The sequence below is a fragment of the Toxorhynchites rutilus genome, chromosome 3, assembly GCF_029784135.1.
Source record: "Toxorhynchites rutilus septentrionalis strain SRP chromosome 3, ASM2978413v1, whole genome shotgun sequence".
Taxonomy (NCBI): domain Eukaryota; kingdom Metazoa; phylum Arthropoda; class Insecta; order Diptera; family Culicidae; genus Toxorhynchites; species Toxorhynchites rutilus.
The window spans coordinates 307,845,609-307,860,082 of NC_073746.1; positions in this window are offsets into that span (position 1 = coordinate 307,845,609).

The following is a 14,474-nucleotide window of genomic DNA, read 5'->3' on the forward strand; positions in this document are numbered from 1 at the left end:
GCGATGCGCGGTGGCCTGAGCGTGATAAAGTAAGCCGCCGTAAGGGAATAACCATAAAATTTTAATTTATGCGAAAAGAAGGATACAACAGAGCCACGGCTGGTTAGTGTTTTGTTTTTTTTTTGCTGCGAGTCGCACCATTCTCTGATTAGTTCTGAGCAGCGTCTTATTGGCTTTGTACGTCTTTCTGGAAATGGAATTCGATAATCGATTTTCAACTTCAGTTTATTTCAAGTCGATTTAGTTCACATTCAAATTGCGGAGGACGGTGGGAAACGAGTGGAACCAAGTCCACCAAGCGAAATGGGTACCCGTGACGCAAGCATTCTAGTGCTCTGATTACCTGTGACGATAATGATGATGGTCCCAAGTCATACATCTTAGATGGTTGAATCAAGGTTTCACAAGAGGCGTTCCGGTCTTCCTCAACCGAACGGGATTCGAAAGCGACGTCTAAAAATTTTCATTGAAGACCTAAGATCTGCCGAAGTACAGTAAAATCTCGATATAACCGTCTGATAATACGATTGCTTACGATAATTTCGCTAGAGCTCGGACCCAGTTTCTACTGTAGATCAGATATATCAGTTTTCACAGATTGTCTCTGTCTACCAAAATAAGCTAGTAGGTCAAGCCTTTGTAGAGTGTTACTGTGTATAATCGAAATCTGCATCTAATATGGATTCGGCTCTGTTATCGGAATGTGAATCCTGGAATCAAGAGACATAAGATAACAGAAAATGTCATGACTCACAAATACTGGTAAGCATTTGTATAATATACATTAGAGTGCCAATAGATGTATGGGAAAAAAGTGACCCTCGCATTTTCAAAGCGAAGTTTTTTAAAAATGTTGATTCCCACGAAAAACTACCCTGTGCAAAATATCAGCTCAATCGGACTTCATTCACTAGTGTCGCACAGCGGTCAAAGTTTGAGTTTTTTGAAAACCGAAAAATCACCCAAGGGGGGAGTAAAGGAAATCGGGGTTTTCGAAAAAAAATTGTTATGCCAAATGTCTTCAAATTGCATGAAACGTCAAGATCCACTGTCATCTCGAAAATTTTTTTTTGTTAAAAATCGACACTTTGGGACTTGGTTGTTTTTCGGAATACGAAGCAAAACGTATGGTTTAGGGTGCCAATGAAAATCGTCATATCGATTTTTCATACGGGACTCCCTGCGAAATGTTGATTTGCACGATAAAATACCCTCTGCAAAATATTAGTTCATACGGACTTCATTTACTATTGTCGCAGATCTCAAAATTTTAGTTTTTTTAAAATCGAAAAACCACTTAAAATTGTATGAAACGTCGAGATTTGCTGTTAACTCGAAAAAAAAAATTGTTGTCAAAAATTGACTTTTTGGCACTTGGTCGTTTTTATCTGAAAAGTCGACTGTTGACGAAATTTTTTTCTTCGAGATAATATTAAATCTCACGTTTCATGCGATTTTAACACATTTGGCATAATTTTTTTTTGTTTAAAACACCGATTTCCTTTACTTGAGTGATTTCCGATTTAAAAAAAAAATTTTTTGACCGCTGTGTTGTGACACTAGTAAATGAAATTCGATTGAGCTGATATTTTGTAGAGGGTATTTTATCGTGTAAATCAACATTTCACAGAGAGTCTCGTATGAAAAATCAATATGACGATTTTCATTGGCACCTTAAACCATACGTTTTGCTTAGTATTCCGAAAAACAACTAAGTCCCAAAGTGTGGATTTTTACCAAAAAAAATTTTCGAGATGACAGTAGATCTCGACGTTTCATGCAATTTGAAGACATTTGGCATCAAATTTTTTTTTTCGAAAACCCCGATTTCCTCCCCCCTTGGGTGATTTTTCGGTTTTCAAAAAACTCAAACTTTGACTGCTGTGCGACACTAGTGAATGAAGTCCGATTGAGCTGATATTTTGCACAGGGTAGTTTTTCGTGGGAATCAATATTTTTAATCTAGTTCGCTTTGAAAATTGGAGATGGCCATTTTCATGGCACTCTAATATATATATATACTAATATACTAATATACATGGTACAGTAATATAAGATTAATACGAGCGAGCGAAACAAAAGACAAATTAGCTTTCCGCATACTTTGCCACATACACGGCCCAGACCGAGATAGATATTGTTCTCCTTCATGCGCTCCTTTTTTACTCTTAGAAAACACTTTCCAACTTCATTTTATAATCAGGTGCAATGTTATCACTTGTTTGATGAACAACTGCTGAAGCATCATTAGCCATGTGGATAACGTGGTCGTGTAAAGTAGCTTTGCATTCCAGTCGGCCTTGGTTCGATCCCTATTGACGTCGTATGGACTTTTTTTTGGCACAATCCCAAATTAAATGAGAAAAGAAAACAGAAAGAGATGTCTGCTCGCATACTTACAAACCATTTTAAAGCTTTTAAAACAGCTCATTATTTGCGCATTTGACTCTCCAGCACACTAAATGGCAACATTTCTGCCAAAGATGAAATGTTTTCTACCAACGCTAGTTTAGGTGTAGAATCCGTACAGGGACTATTCAATCATCAATTTAGATTTCAATTGCTTGATGTAATCTGCATTTGGTTCCCAAGCCCAAATTTGTAATCCACAAGTAGAAATTAAAAGATAGTAATCGAGACTTGTAATATAGAATATAAATATGGAATCCTGTGAAATTGGGATCTGAGATCTTAGTTTGGAAATTTAAATCTATAATCTGGGTTATTTTGAGAATCCGGGAACTGAAACTAACTATGAATATAAAGGATTCTGAGATATGGTGCTCCGAGTTTGGGATGTATAAAGTAAATCAGTTAATCGAATAATTTAAATTTTAGGCTCTAATGTTTTGAATCCAGATCTGATATCACACTCGCGAATCTAAAATTTCCAAGAATAGCTTTCACGCATGTGAATCTGAAATCCGGATAATGAAATCAAAATTTAAATCCAGATCCTGTGTCTGTAATCTGAAAGCACATTTTCAGAGATAAGAATCAATTTGATTCGAATGTTGATAAAGGATTCCATCGAAAGATTAGTCTTTTGAATATGAAGTTTTGGAGTGTGAAACCTGGATTTGAATCCACAGTCGGAGCAATCTGGATAGACATGCGCATGCGCATTGACTCAGAAATTTGGATTTTTCATATTGATAATTAGAATCTAGGATTTTTAATTATAGTTGTTATATATTTTTTTCTTGGTGGAAGATCGGATTATATTATTTAGATAAATATTCTGGATTATTGGATTAGCAATTTTGATTCTGAGTTGTCCGATGTAATCTAGATTTGTCTCCGAAGGAAAATCTGTTTCAGGGCCAATAATTTGAGTCTGTATCTTTGAATTGTTGATCGGAAATTGGAGTTTCATGTATAGAAACTATGAAACATGAGCTGAATCTGATTTCAGATTGTAATCTAAAAGTGTAATCTAAAATATAGATTTTTTGAGTCACAAATTTTGAATTAGGCCTACAAATCTGCAATTTGAAATCCGGAATATCTGTGTTCTATGTCTGGGTTCTGGAAACAGAAGTTTAGGATTCGGACTCCGATATTTATTGGGTGTAATCAGGGTGTAATTGTCAAATATTAAATTTAATTAAATTATTGGTTCAGAAATCTAGTTTGCTCTTGCAAGATTTTGGACTGAATCCCAACTAGAATTTGGAGCTCAGAATTTTCAAAAGAAAGGGCCTGGCCGGGTAAGGGAGTAAAAAGTGCCTCAAACCAAATCAAAAATCAAAATTTCATATTTAGTACCCTATACAATATTTTCCATATAGCCGGTGATTTGGTTTGGGGTACTTTCTACTCCATTACCCAGCCAGGCCCTTTGGAAATAAAAAAAAAATTGTACCGTGCAACACTGAAATAAATCTGAAAAAAAATCTCACATATCTAGAAAACCCGTAGGAACACATTTAAATATTAGAGTAGTACTAAATCTCTAAATCCCAAAAAAAATCAATTTCATTTTTTGATGAATTTTTTTTCGATAATTTTTCTAGATACACCGTAGTAAGATGCATATTCTGTATTTTTTTTAAATTTTTTATCTCGAAGCTTTTGAGAATGGCGTGAAAAAAACGAAAAAGTACGTTTTTCACTATAGATCCTTTGTTAAACCACATAGGGGTTCAAAAAAAACCGCAAACATTTCTTATTTAATATTCTATACAATATTTGCCATACAGATGGTGATTTGGTTTCCTTCCTTACCCGGCCAGGCCCTTTGTAATTCAGCTATGTAAAAAGTATTTGGTCTTAAACAGGGAAAATGTAAACTTCTTTTGGAATGGAGATATCGTCTTGTTCTATAATAGAGATGAACAAAGCGGTGGGGAATGTTAGTGAGCTTAGTGAGCTTAGCTTAGATCCACGTGTTTAATTCAGTTGATCGACTCATTTGAGTGGATCAAGGTTTTTTTTAAAGAGATATACTGCTCTGGATATGCTCAAAAAAAATTAAAAAAGAAATAGATCAATATCTCTGTTTCTTTTTTTTCTTCTTTTGATATTGGACAACGTCTAACAGAAATATATGGGGGAGAAATAAAAATCAAAACAATGAACATGTAGGAATTAATGAAATATTTCAAACACTTGCAATTCGACAATTTTTTATCTGATCGCAAAGATGTGATTGGAAAGATTTCTACGCATCCATAACAATAACGAAAATTACATATTTTTATGATACATAAAATTACATATATCTTACAATTGAATAATTGTAAAATGTCAAGCGTTATCTAAACGCGTTCAAATCCACATATCGATTGTGCTCATTTGCCCATTTTGTGCTCCTCAAATTGAACCAATCCACTGCAAAAGCGATCGTTCACTCTCCAACCAGGAAGTGATTAACATCAAGAGGAGTCTACAGAAACAAACTCAGCAGCAGCACAGCAGTAGCAGTAGCAAAAGGATTCAATATTTTGTTTCATTCTCCCGTTCAACAAGCAGAAAGAGTAGATCATTCACGTGCTATCGATCCAATACACAAATCCATTATTGCTTGTGTAAATTTAGGATTGTTTTTGGGCTGATTGGTGATTTTGAGTAAGCCGATCGATCATTTAACATCAAAGATTCTTTTCAATAACACCACAAATTTAATAAAAAAAGGTGATTTTCTCCTTCTCCTTCTCCTTCTCCTTATCTCCTTTTATGACGGAAGCGCAGGTCATAAAAAAAGGTTCACGTCGACACGCAACCTCGCACACGGACACACATCACAATTGGAAGATCTCAACCAACTCTCTCATAACCTTTGAGAAGACAGTTCAAAAAACTTAGAGTTATCGTTATCGTAAGAAATGCTGTTGGCTGCTCGATACCTGTAGCAAGACTTGAAATCTCCTTTATACTCGCGTCAGGAGCGTACGTTACTACAATAGAACACCGATTATTCGCGAACATGAGTTCTACGAAAATTATAAAATTTCTAACCTCGAAGAAACCAATTGGCAAACGTCAACACGAAGGAAACACTCTGGTCTCTCTTCAATTGTCGAATAAACACGAAGGAAACTGTAATGGGCTAATCTGCGATTTTCGTTATCAACGGCGATCTGGCCATTCTATTCCGCGGAAAGTCGGGGCTCTACTGTAGTTCTCTCAACTTTTCTGTTGTAAATTGCCTTCAATGCAAGATCTACTTGATTTGAACGCGTTCTGGACCGAACAATTTTGCAGGTACGATCTGTACGGCAAAAAAACAGTATTTGATGGTTTGCTGCAGCACAAGTGTTATTTATTGGGCTGTTATGTTATGATTTCTATACTGCGGTGTAAGCTCAAAGTTTTGAAATAGAGAGTTACGTAGGAGAGGCAAGGATTCGAGCGTTAATATCTCTTTGTCGGCTAAAAGAAGTGATCGAAGTGATAATCAATACATCTCTAGATGAATTGTCAGAGTTCTATGTTTGTTACTTATTGACCCGAGAACTTTTTTATGCGGTCGTTCTGGACAAAATGGTTTGGTTTGAGTAGCACAGTTTACTCTTGCCATTGGATCAATCTGAACGTGGGATTATCGTTTATTCAAACGAATCACCCAATAGTTTGTTTCTAGAAAATATACAGGAAATTGTGTCCTGAGCACAATCGCATTGTTGAGTATTAACATTTTAATAGTAAGTTTTGGCGGCCTGGAAAGGGCCGATGTTTTGTATAGTTTTATAGAGGCAGCTGAAAATGGTTGATCGATGATTCATTCATGTTCGCGCAAGAACAATACACAAGCTGGCCATATGTCACTACACTGTGTTTTCATCGTACTTGTTTTCTTTTTTATTGTAGAGGTATATTGACTAAGAAGTCCCTCCCCTTTAACCATAAAAGGTCATATAACAGTTCAAAATCAACTGGAGTAAATGGCGCTTTGAACTGGTCAACTGGAGCGCAATAATCATCAGCGATGGAGATCGATCCACGGTCGAAATAAGATCGATTCATCTATACAACTGCTCTGTTTTACAAGACACATCGGGATGTTGTTCTATTAATAACACCACAATGATCATATCAACTGTCTCTGCAGTCCGGTGGTCTAACTGAATAATAGAAGAACAGAAGGAATACTCTTACGCCTAAATGGCTACTGTATGACTATGGATACGTATGACTATGTCTTTCAATATAGGGACCCACTTCAATGTTTCGGGTGAAAAAAACGTATACATTCTGAACGTCATATCTCTTCTATTAATGAATGGATTTGAGAGTTAATTTGTAAACATTGCTGCTGTGCCGATTCTACGTGCCGCTCAGTGGAAGCATTTTGAATTGTTTTAAATACACGTGAGTGGGTTACACTGACAGGAAACAAAATATCGTGTTCATCACTGATATTTTCCACTTGTGTTCTCACCAATTGAGTTCCCCATTGACAGTTCTACTTGAGACTTTCCTAACGATCTTAGCATCATGCGTAGCACCAAGGTGCCTAAAACGCTTTGGCGTCAAAGTGCACCACGCTTTAAGTCAGAAGTGAAGAAGATATTTTTCGCGGTGAGAGCTGTGTTCTTTGGTTAAAAACTGACGGTAAAAATTTGTTCCGCTGCGGTTGCGTGGAATAATTTTTGGATTATTTGTTTGGAATGATGTTTTTGGGAGCGCTGGAGATGTTATTTTGCTTAGAGATACTGAAAAATTACTTGGATATTCTTTAAGTTATTTAATTTGTCAGACTTTGTTGTCATACGTCGCTCCGGTCATGTGCCCGAAATTACCCATTCGCATTTTTTTGAATTTTCATTTTTCACCTTATACCTTCCTGTTAACGTTCTCCTACGTGACATGAGTTTTCCGCAGCATGGCTCAAAAAATCAATTGAAGATTTTTGTTCATTATAATGCGTTTGATTTGAACTAATTTTTTTAATATAATAAAATTATTTAACAAATTCGAAAGTAAAAAAAAACAAGGTGAAAAGTTTTGTAGACTCTTGGATTCAACATTTCTTTAGGAAAAAAATTCTAGTCATTACATCGTTTGGGTCATCCCATGTCGGCCAGCCTCCCCAAGGCCGCCGCATCTGTAGGAGCAGCCCCTCTAGCGTCTCCTCGGCAGAGCATGCGCGCAATTTATGGAGCGAAATGGTCATGTTCTGGGGCTCGAACGAACCAAACAAACGTCTCACTTTCGAGCCATTAAATCCAACCTGGGAACAATGGACATATTAGAATTCCAAAGGGTCGTTCTTTACCTTGACTCAGCGGATCCGAGGCGATCGATGCGAGGTGATGAGGAATGAGAAGAGGAAGAAGCAAATACATGATCTTACTGCTCCGTCGGGTCTCTCCCGACATTCTTGTTGGGCTTCGCGTGGAAGGATAAGGATGAAGAGAGAATGAACGAGGTGGAGCAAAGAAAAAAAACTTTATAACATGACTGATTATTATGGCTCTTAAACAAGTATGCACAAGAAGTGAACTTCTTTTTGAAGCTTGTTTCTATGTGCTGTCCCGATACCCTTGCTGCTTGTGGGATATCGTAGACTATTTTTATTTAATCCATCGGTCTTATCGCTGGCCCAAAATCTGCAGTCTCCGATCAGACCTTCATTAGATTCCTATTTTTTCGGGCTGTGCCCAGCAGACAGGTGAATTCACGCTGCTCGGTGTGATTAATTGATGATTCCGCACCAGAAGAATGACGCTTCATGTTTGACAAACTCTCATGTAATGCTTCCCATCCCTCGGAGGGTAGCACACCACATTAAGCCACGTTGCGCTCCAGCCGAAACTTGTTTTCTCTCTTGTGACCCGCACAGCATCCACTTCTGCATGCAGAAAAACCGAAAACGACCACAACGACGACGACAAAATAAGTTTAATCGAACTGCATTCTTGTCTGGCTTTTGTCCACATACACACACACACACATACACACAATACCCGGCGGTGCCATCGTTCGAGAACAATCCGGTGCAACCAAATCGAATCGCAAGAATAAGGTGGACCATGAATAATGGTTGCGGGATGATGTTTCCTCGAAGCAGGTGTTAACAGTACCACCAATTTCATGCCATTATTGTCATGAATTTTCCACGCAAATATCGCACAAAACCTTGTGAGAAATATTTGTGTTCCGAAGAGGCGAGCCTTGCCTTTATTTTCCTCCTCTAGACTCCGTCTACCGTGAGAAATTTGTATTTCACGCTGTGCGTTAATCTCTACCGGCGGGAACGAACAATTTATAGCACTTGGGCTACCTGGAATCCTTGTTCGTTGCTCCTACTTGAGTGTACAAACGAAGAAAGAAAAACATTGCTTGACTCTCACGTTATGACAGACCGGGCCCCGATCCTGCGGTGATTAGCATCATGGTGGGAACAAGACGACAAACGATGAAGATGTCAACCCATAGAGATTGTACCCTCGAGATAGATTTATTCAACGCTACCGGGAGATGCCACTTGTCTGATGGTTGCTGCTTCGTGATGAACATCCACAAAACACACTTGACGTGGGTGACAGATGCGCACCGCTTGAACGTGCTGAAATTGGTGGAAAAACGAAATGTTTGCCATCCTCGGTTATTTTGTTTATATTGTCGGTTATAATTGTGGCTGTGGCGATCGCGGATGATTGGGGAGGCTATGTTTCCTGCCGAGGTATTCGAATCCCATGGAAACGATCATGCGTCACGCAATCGTCACTCAAGCGTTCATGACCCCATGCCACATTCCAACAATAAGTACAAGAGTTTGCAATAAACCCATCGTTGATTCCATGTGTTTCCACATTCCCGATGATCCATTTCTCGCTCAGGTACCTCTGGATAGCAGTTTGAACCTTTTTTTTCACATTTACAGTGTGTATTTCCGAGGAGGGCTTACTTGGCGCAAAAGCGTGCCGTGTTTATTTGCCGTTGGGAGCCATTAAGATGATCTTCGCTATCGAGCGGAAAACCAGAGAAAAAGCCCAATCCCAACAATCACAAACGCAACAAAACGAAATAACTAAACAAGCGACCAAACCGTAAGCCATTGATGCTTATATTTATGCGCTCGGCCTCAGGCAGCAGCGGCAGCTTCTGAGCAGAAATGCGGCCGATTGTTATCACAGGAACCCTCCGGCTGGAACATGTCCAGTGGGTTCCAGCCCTTGCTGCGCTATCCCGCTGCTTCTGCTGTCTATGGTAGACCGGGTCCGTGGAAACGAAACACAAAACAAAGCCCGAAAACAAGCGCACAGGAGGCAACCTTCCAATAATTATTTATTGTTTTTGGAATGTTGTTCACTGTTTTACCTGTTTTTATTTTGTCCCTGCAACCCGAAAGTCGTCCACGGTAAATAAGCGTAAAATTTATTCCTTTCTAATGGACCAAACCTTTCTGAGCACCCTGGAAAGAATAAGAAAGCTCATCATTCAGCGAGTGTACGAAAAAACCAAACATGTTGTCAGTGGTGGGAAATATTTTCCCACCAACTCCACAAAAACAGCCTCAGCCCTTAAAAACAAGCTTTTTTTTGGGGCTTCGATAGAATCCAATTGAATCCTAAATGCGAGCCCATTTTTTATTTGCCCGCCACTCTCTTCGCTCGTTGTCGAGCAAATATTCGCTTCATCATCTACCACAGGCAATGATGATCATTCTTCTGCTTCACCCGCTCTGAACCCGTGTAAACCTTCCAGTCCACCAACATTCCTGGTCCAGCGGAATTGATTGCTCGTTTATTGGGACGGGGTAAAAGAAACTGAACGCTGGTATTTGTTACTCCGAACAAAACCACCAAACAGGCTCCGTAAAAAAAGGGTGAAGGGAGGAGGAGAGGGCCCGCGAGGAAAGACAACCTGGTACCTGGTCGCTGTACTTTCCTCTAAATACACGAGCGGCGATAAAATTGTCGATCGGCTTTCTTCACAGAATGGCCATGAATCATCAATCTTGGCGGAAATTGATGGTTCTGACCGATTTTCTCTTCTGCCAGAGCCGATCCCAGTCGATTATTGCGGGTGAGCGTAACGAAATGTTGTTCAAGAAGAGGGAAGTCTTGTGCGCCATTGAAAGAACAATTTGAAGGGGTTGGCCGCGTCTTCAACTGGAGGTAAATGCACAGTTTAAGCGATAGAGACAGTCACGGCATCAATTTCTAGTAAAGCGCTTCGAATGATATTTATACTGGGAAGAATAATGTATTCCTCAAAGCTATACTGTGTTAATTACTGTTACTATGTTGGTATTTTCGGTTTTGCTACTCAGAGTTATTGTCGAAGAAGTTGGAATGTGCTTTTCTCTCTCACCCTTACTTTTCTTCTTCCTATTTCTTACTTCTTTTATTTTCTCCTTCTTGTTTTTATTGCTTGCCATATTCTGATTATTATTTGTATTTTCATACCCACGGTTACAGTTTTTGCGTGAAACACCGGCACCGAAGAGTTTTCTTTTCCGAGTTGAAGGAGGATAAAGTTTCGGACTGAGTAGTACTTGAATATATGGCAATTGTTCGAGATGTGCAAAAAAAAATGACGCAATCGGGTGCTCTGCTCCAATTGGTCTCTTTCTGCAGGAAACAGGGGAATTGGCTCGCTAGTGAAGCAAAACAATCAGTTCAGGTTTACTAAATAATTCGGAATCTGCAATCAGCGCTTTAACACATAGTTTTTTTTTTAAATTTTAATTGTTTCCGTTCTGCTCTGCTCATTCTCTTTTCCGCTCAGTGCCCTTACTTTTCACTTCACATTTTCCCTTCTGATTCTTATATCATTTATTTCGTTATCATTCGTTTTTGCTATCCTTCTGCTTTCTTTACTTTGTCTACATTTAGGGGTGTGTTACGCAATTTAACCTGTCGCTGTTGCTTAAAAAAATATTGGATATTCAAAATAAAAATCAAAAGTCACCGTGGGAATATTGAGTGTTCACCATCATTTATCTACTAATGTTTTACCACTTCTCACTCAACTCAATTTCATATTAATATATCGAGTCATCGAAATATGCTCCATGATCCATTTCGCGTCTTTTTTCTTTACTGCTTTAACTTAAACTTTTCTCAGAACGTTTTTCTCTTTCTATCTCTTTCTCTTTTATTTTTTTTCTTTTCTTTACCGTTTACTCGTTCTTTATTATTCCCCTTCCCTTCCTGCTCTTTTTATCCCTTATCTATCGTTTTTCTTCTGTCTCCCCTTGGCTTTCTTTCTCATTATCTTATTTTCTTTTTTGGTAGTCTTTATTCTTTTTTATATTTATTTCTTTATTAATGAAATTTCACTAATCTTCGTTTATACTCTAATTTACAATAATCTTTTTTAATTTTTTTCTTTTTTCTATTCAGTTTCCTTAACGGTGATTCCCGACTCCTTTACGAAGTAGATTTGCTCTTCTATTGCTCTTTTGACTGTTTTAATTTGTTTTTTTTCCTCTCTTTCATATTTTTATTTCATATTTCTATTTTCCATTTATGACATTTCGTAGCTAGCTGTTCTACCTACTATTTGTCTCTTATATATTTTTTATTTCGTATCTTTTTTGTGTTCACCCAGATTGGTCCAATGCGCTTACCTTTACTCTAAACATGGAATATTATTCATTATTCTAATGAACAATTTATCCATCTTTTATCCCACCGTTTGAACTCCGTAGGTGGAGTTGGTCTTTTTTATTCTTTTCTCTCTATTTTTCATATATCACAGGTACTATGTCTATACATTTCTATCTGTTCTACACTTTCATGCATGAGTATGGAACTTTCCATTAGTATGGAATAATCCTACCTTGATTTATGCGAACCCTTTATTGGATTCTTCCCTATATTCTGGTTAGAAATATATTGATTTTTTTACTCTTGTTTATATATGGGCACTTAATTCTTCTCGTCTATTTTTATCTTTATATGTTTGTTTCTTTGTTTATGAAATTTCCCTATCCTCTGGTTTAATAACATTTTCATTCAATTTGTTTTTCGATTTTGTTCTTTTCTGCAAATCTACTTAATTTTTATTGTTTTTATTCAGTTTCCTCGACGGTCACTCTCGGGTCTTTTTTTCAGAAATATGGTTTATTTATAATAAGTATTTATGTTACAGAATTAAGCATCCATTAATCGTTCAAATTCAATATGAATTCTAGTTCACTCACATCAATTGCGTTATTAGTATTAATGTAATTTATGTACTTGATGGAAAGCCGCAAGATCTCACTTTTTTTGCTGATGCTATGTTGGCCAGAAATGGTCGTATTAGTTCGTCAAAACCCAGGCGCTGCCAACGCTTTTATGGTTTCAACTGTTGCCCTGCAGTGCTGATAATTTTGGACGTTAGCTCTTGCAATGATGTACCATAACCTCCGATGCTCCGTCTTCTCGAGTTCTTCATAAGCCCGATTCTCTATCTCTTTTGTTCAAAAAAAACATTCTCATCTATTATCTTCTGTTTGTTTTTATTTATACTAATGTCTTTATTTATGAAATATGCTTTTTTATTTACTCTAATTTTAATCCATCTTTTTTATATTTTTTTCCTCAGCAGTTTCTGTTCTTCTCGATTTTTCTTGTTTTATTTTGATTACTCTCGCTGATTTTTCTTATTTGTCGATCCATATTCGTTCTATGTTCTCTACCATATTCCTCCAACGTCAAAATCGCTATTTTTGATGGGAAATTCTCTGTCGTTCGCATGATTTAGAAAACCATAAATCCAAAAATGTTGGTAGTCTTTATTCTTTTTTATATTTATTTCTTTATTAATGAAATTTTACTAATCTTCGTTTATACTCTAATTTACAACAACCTTTTTTTAATTTTTTTTCATTTTTCTATTCAGGTTCCTTAACGGTAATTCCCGAGTCCTTTACGAAGTAGCTTTTCTGTCTTCTATTACTCTTTTGGGTGTTTAAATTTGTCTTTTTTTCATCTCTTTCATATTTTTATTTCATATTTCTATTTTCCATTTATGACATTTCCTAGCTAGCTTTTCCATATCCTATTTATCTCTTATATATTTTTTTTATTTCGTATCTTTTTTGTGTTCACCCAGATTGGTCCAATGCGCTTACCATTACTTTAAACATAGAACATTATTCTTTATTCTAATGAATAATTTATCCATCTTTTATCCTACCGCTTGAATTCCGTAGGTGGAGTTGGTCTTTTTTATTCTTTTCTCTCTATTTTTCATACATCACAGGTACTATGTCTATACATTTCTATCTGCTCTACACTTTCATGCCTGAGTATGGAATTTTTCATTAGTATGGAATAATCCTACATTGGTAATGCATAAATGCTCTATATATAATAAATGCTCACAAATCGTTGTTTTCTCTTTCCTTTTTTATTTTATTTCTTCATATCAGCTGATTAGTTTTCTTCTGCCCTATTAACATCGTTTACAATCATTTGATCCTTTTATTTTATTTTTTGGCTATATTGTCGTCGTTGCTACTCTTCGCCTGTTCTCTATCTTTTACTCGTTGTCTCTCGTTATCACTCACTCACGCACATCATTATTCCCAGACTTTATAATCCTCTATTTCTCAAAAACTAGCTTTATAGCTTTCTTCAACGGTTTTCCAGGTTTTTTTCTTTACCATTTTTCTATCCATCTTTCTCCTGTAGTTTTTTTACACATATCTTTTCTCTTCTTCGTTATAAATTTTCTTCATTTTCCTTATCTTTTTATCTTTTTCCTCTCTCTCTCTTTTTTTTGTTATTTTTCTTAGCTTTCACACGTTTATTAATCTGTTCTGTACCTCTTCTATTCTGTTGTTTGTTGTCTTTCTTTTTCGTTGCCCACACATTTCTTTTTTCGTTTTTCTCTTATTCACATACCCTTTCTTTCTCCATCTCTTTCACACACATTCACCCACTTTCTCTCGCTCTTTTTTTCACTCTGGATGGTCGTCTCTTTTTTTTCTTTCTATCCTTCTTTCCCTCGCCTTTATTCTGCCTTTTGTTCTTTTTCTCTTTCTCTCTCGCTCTTTCCCTCTTTCTCTCTCTATCTGTCTCTCTCTT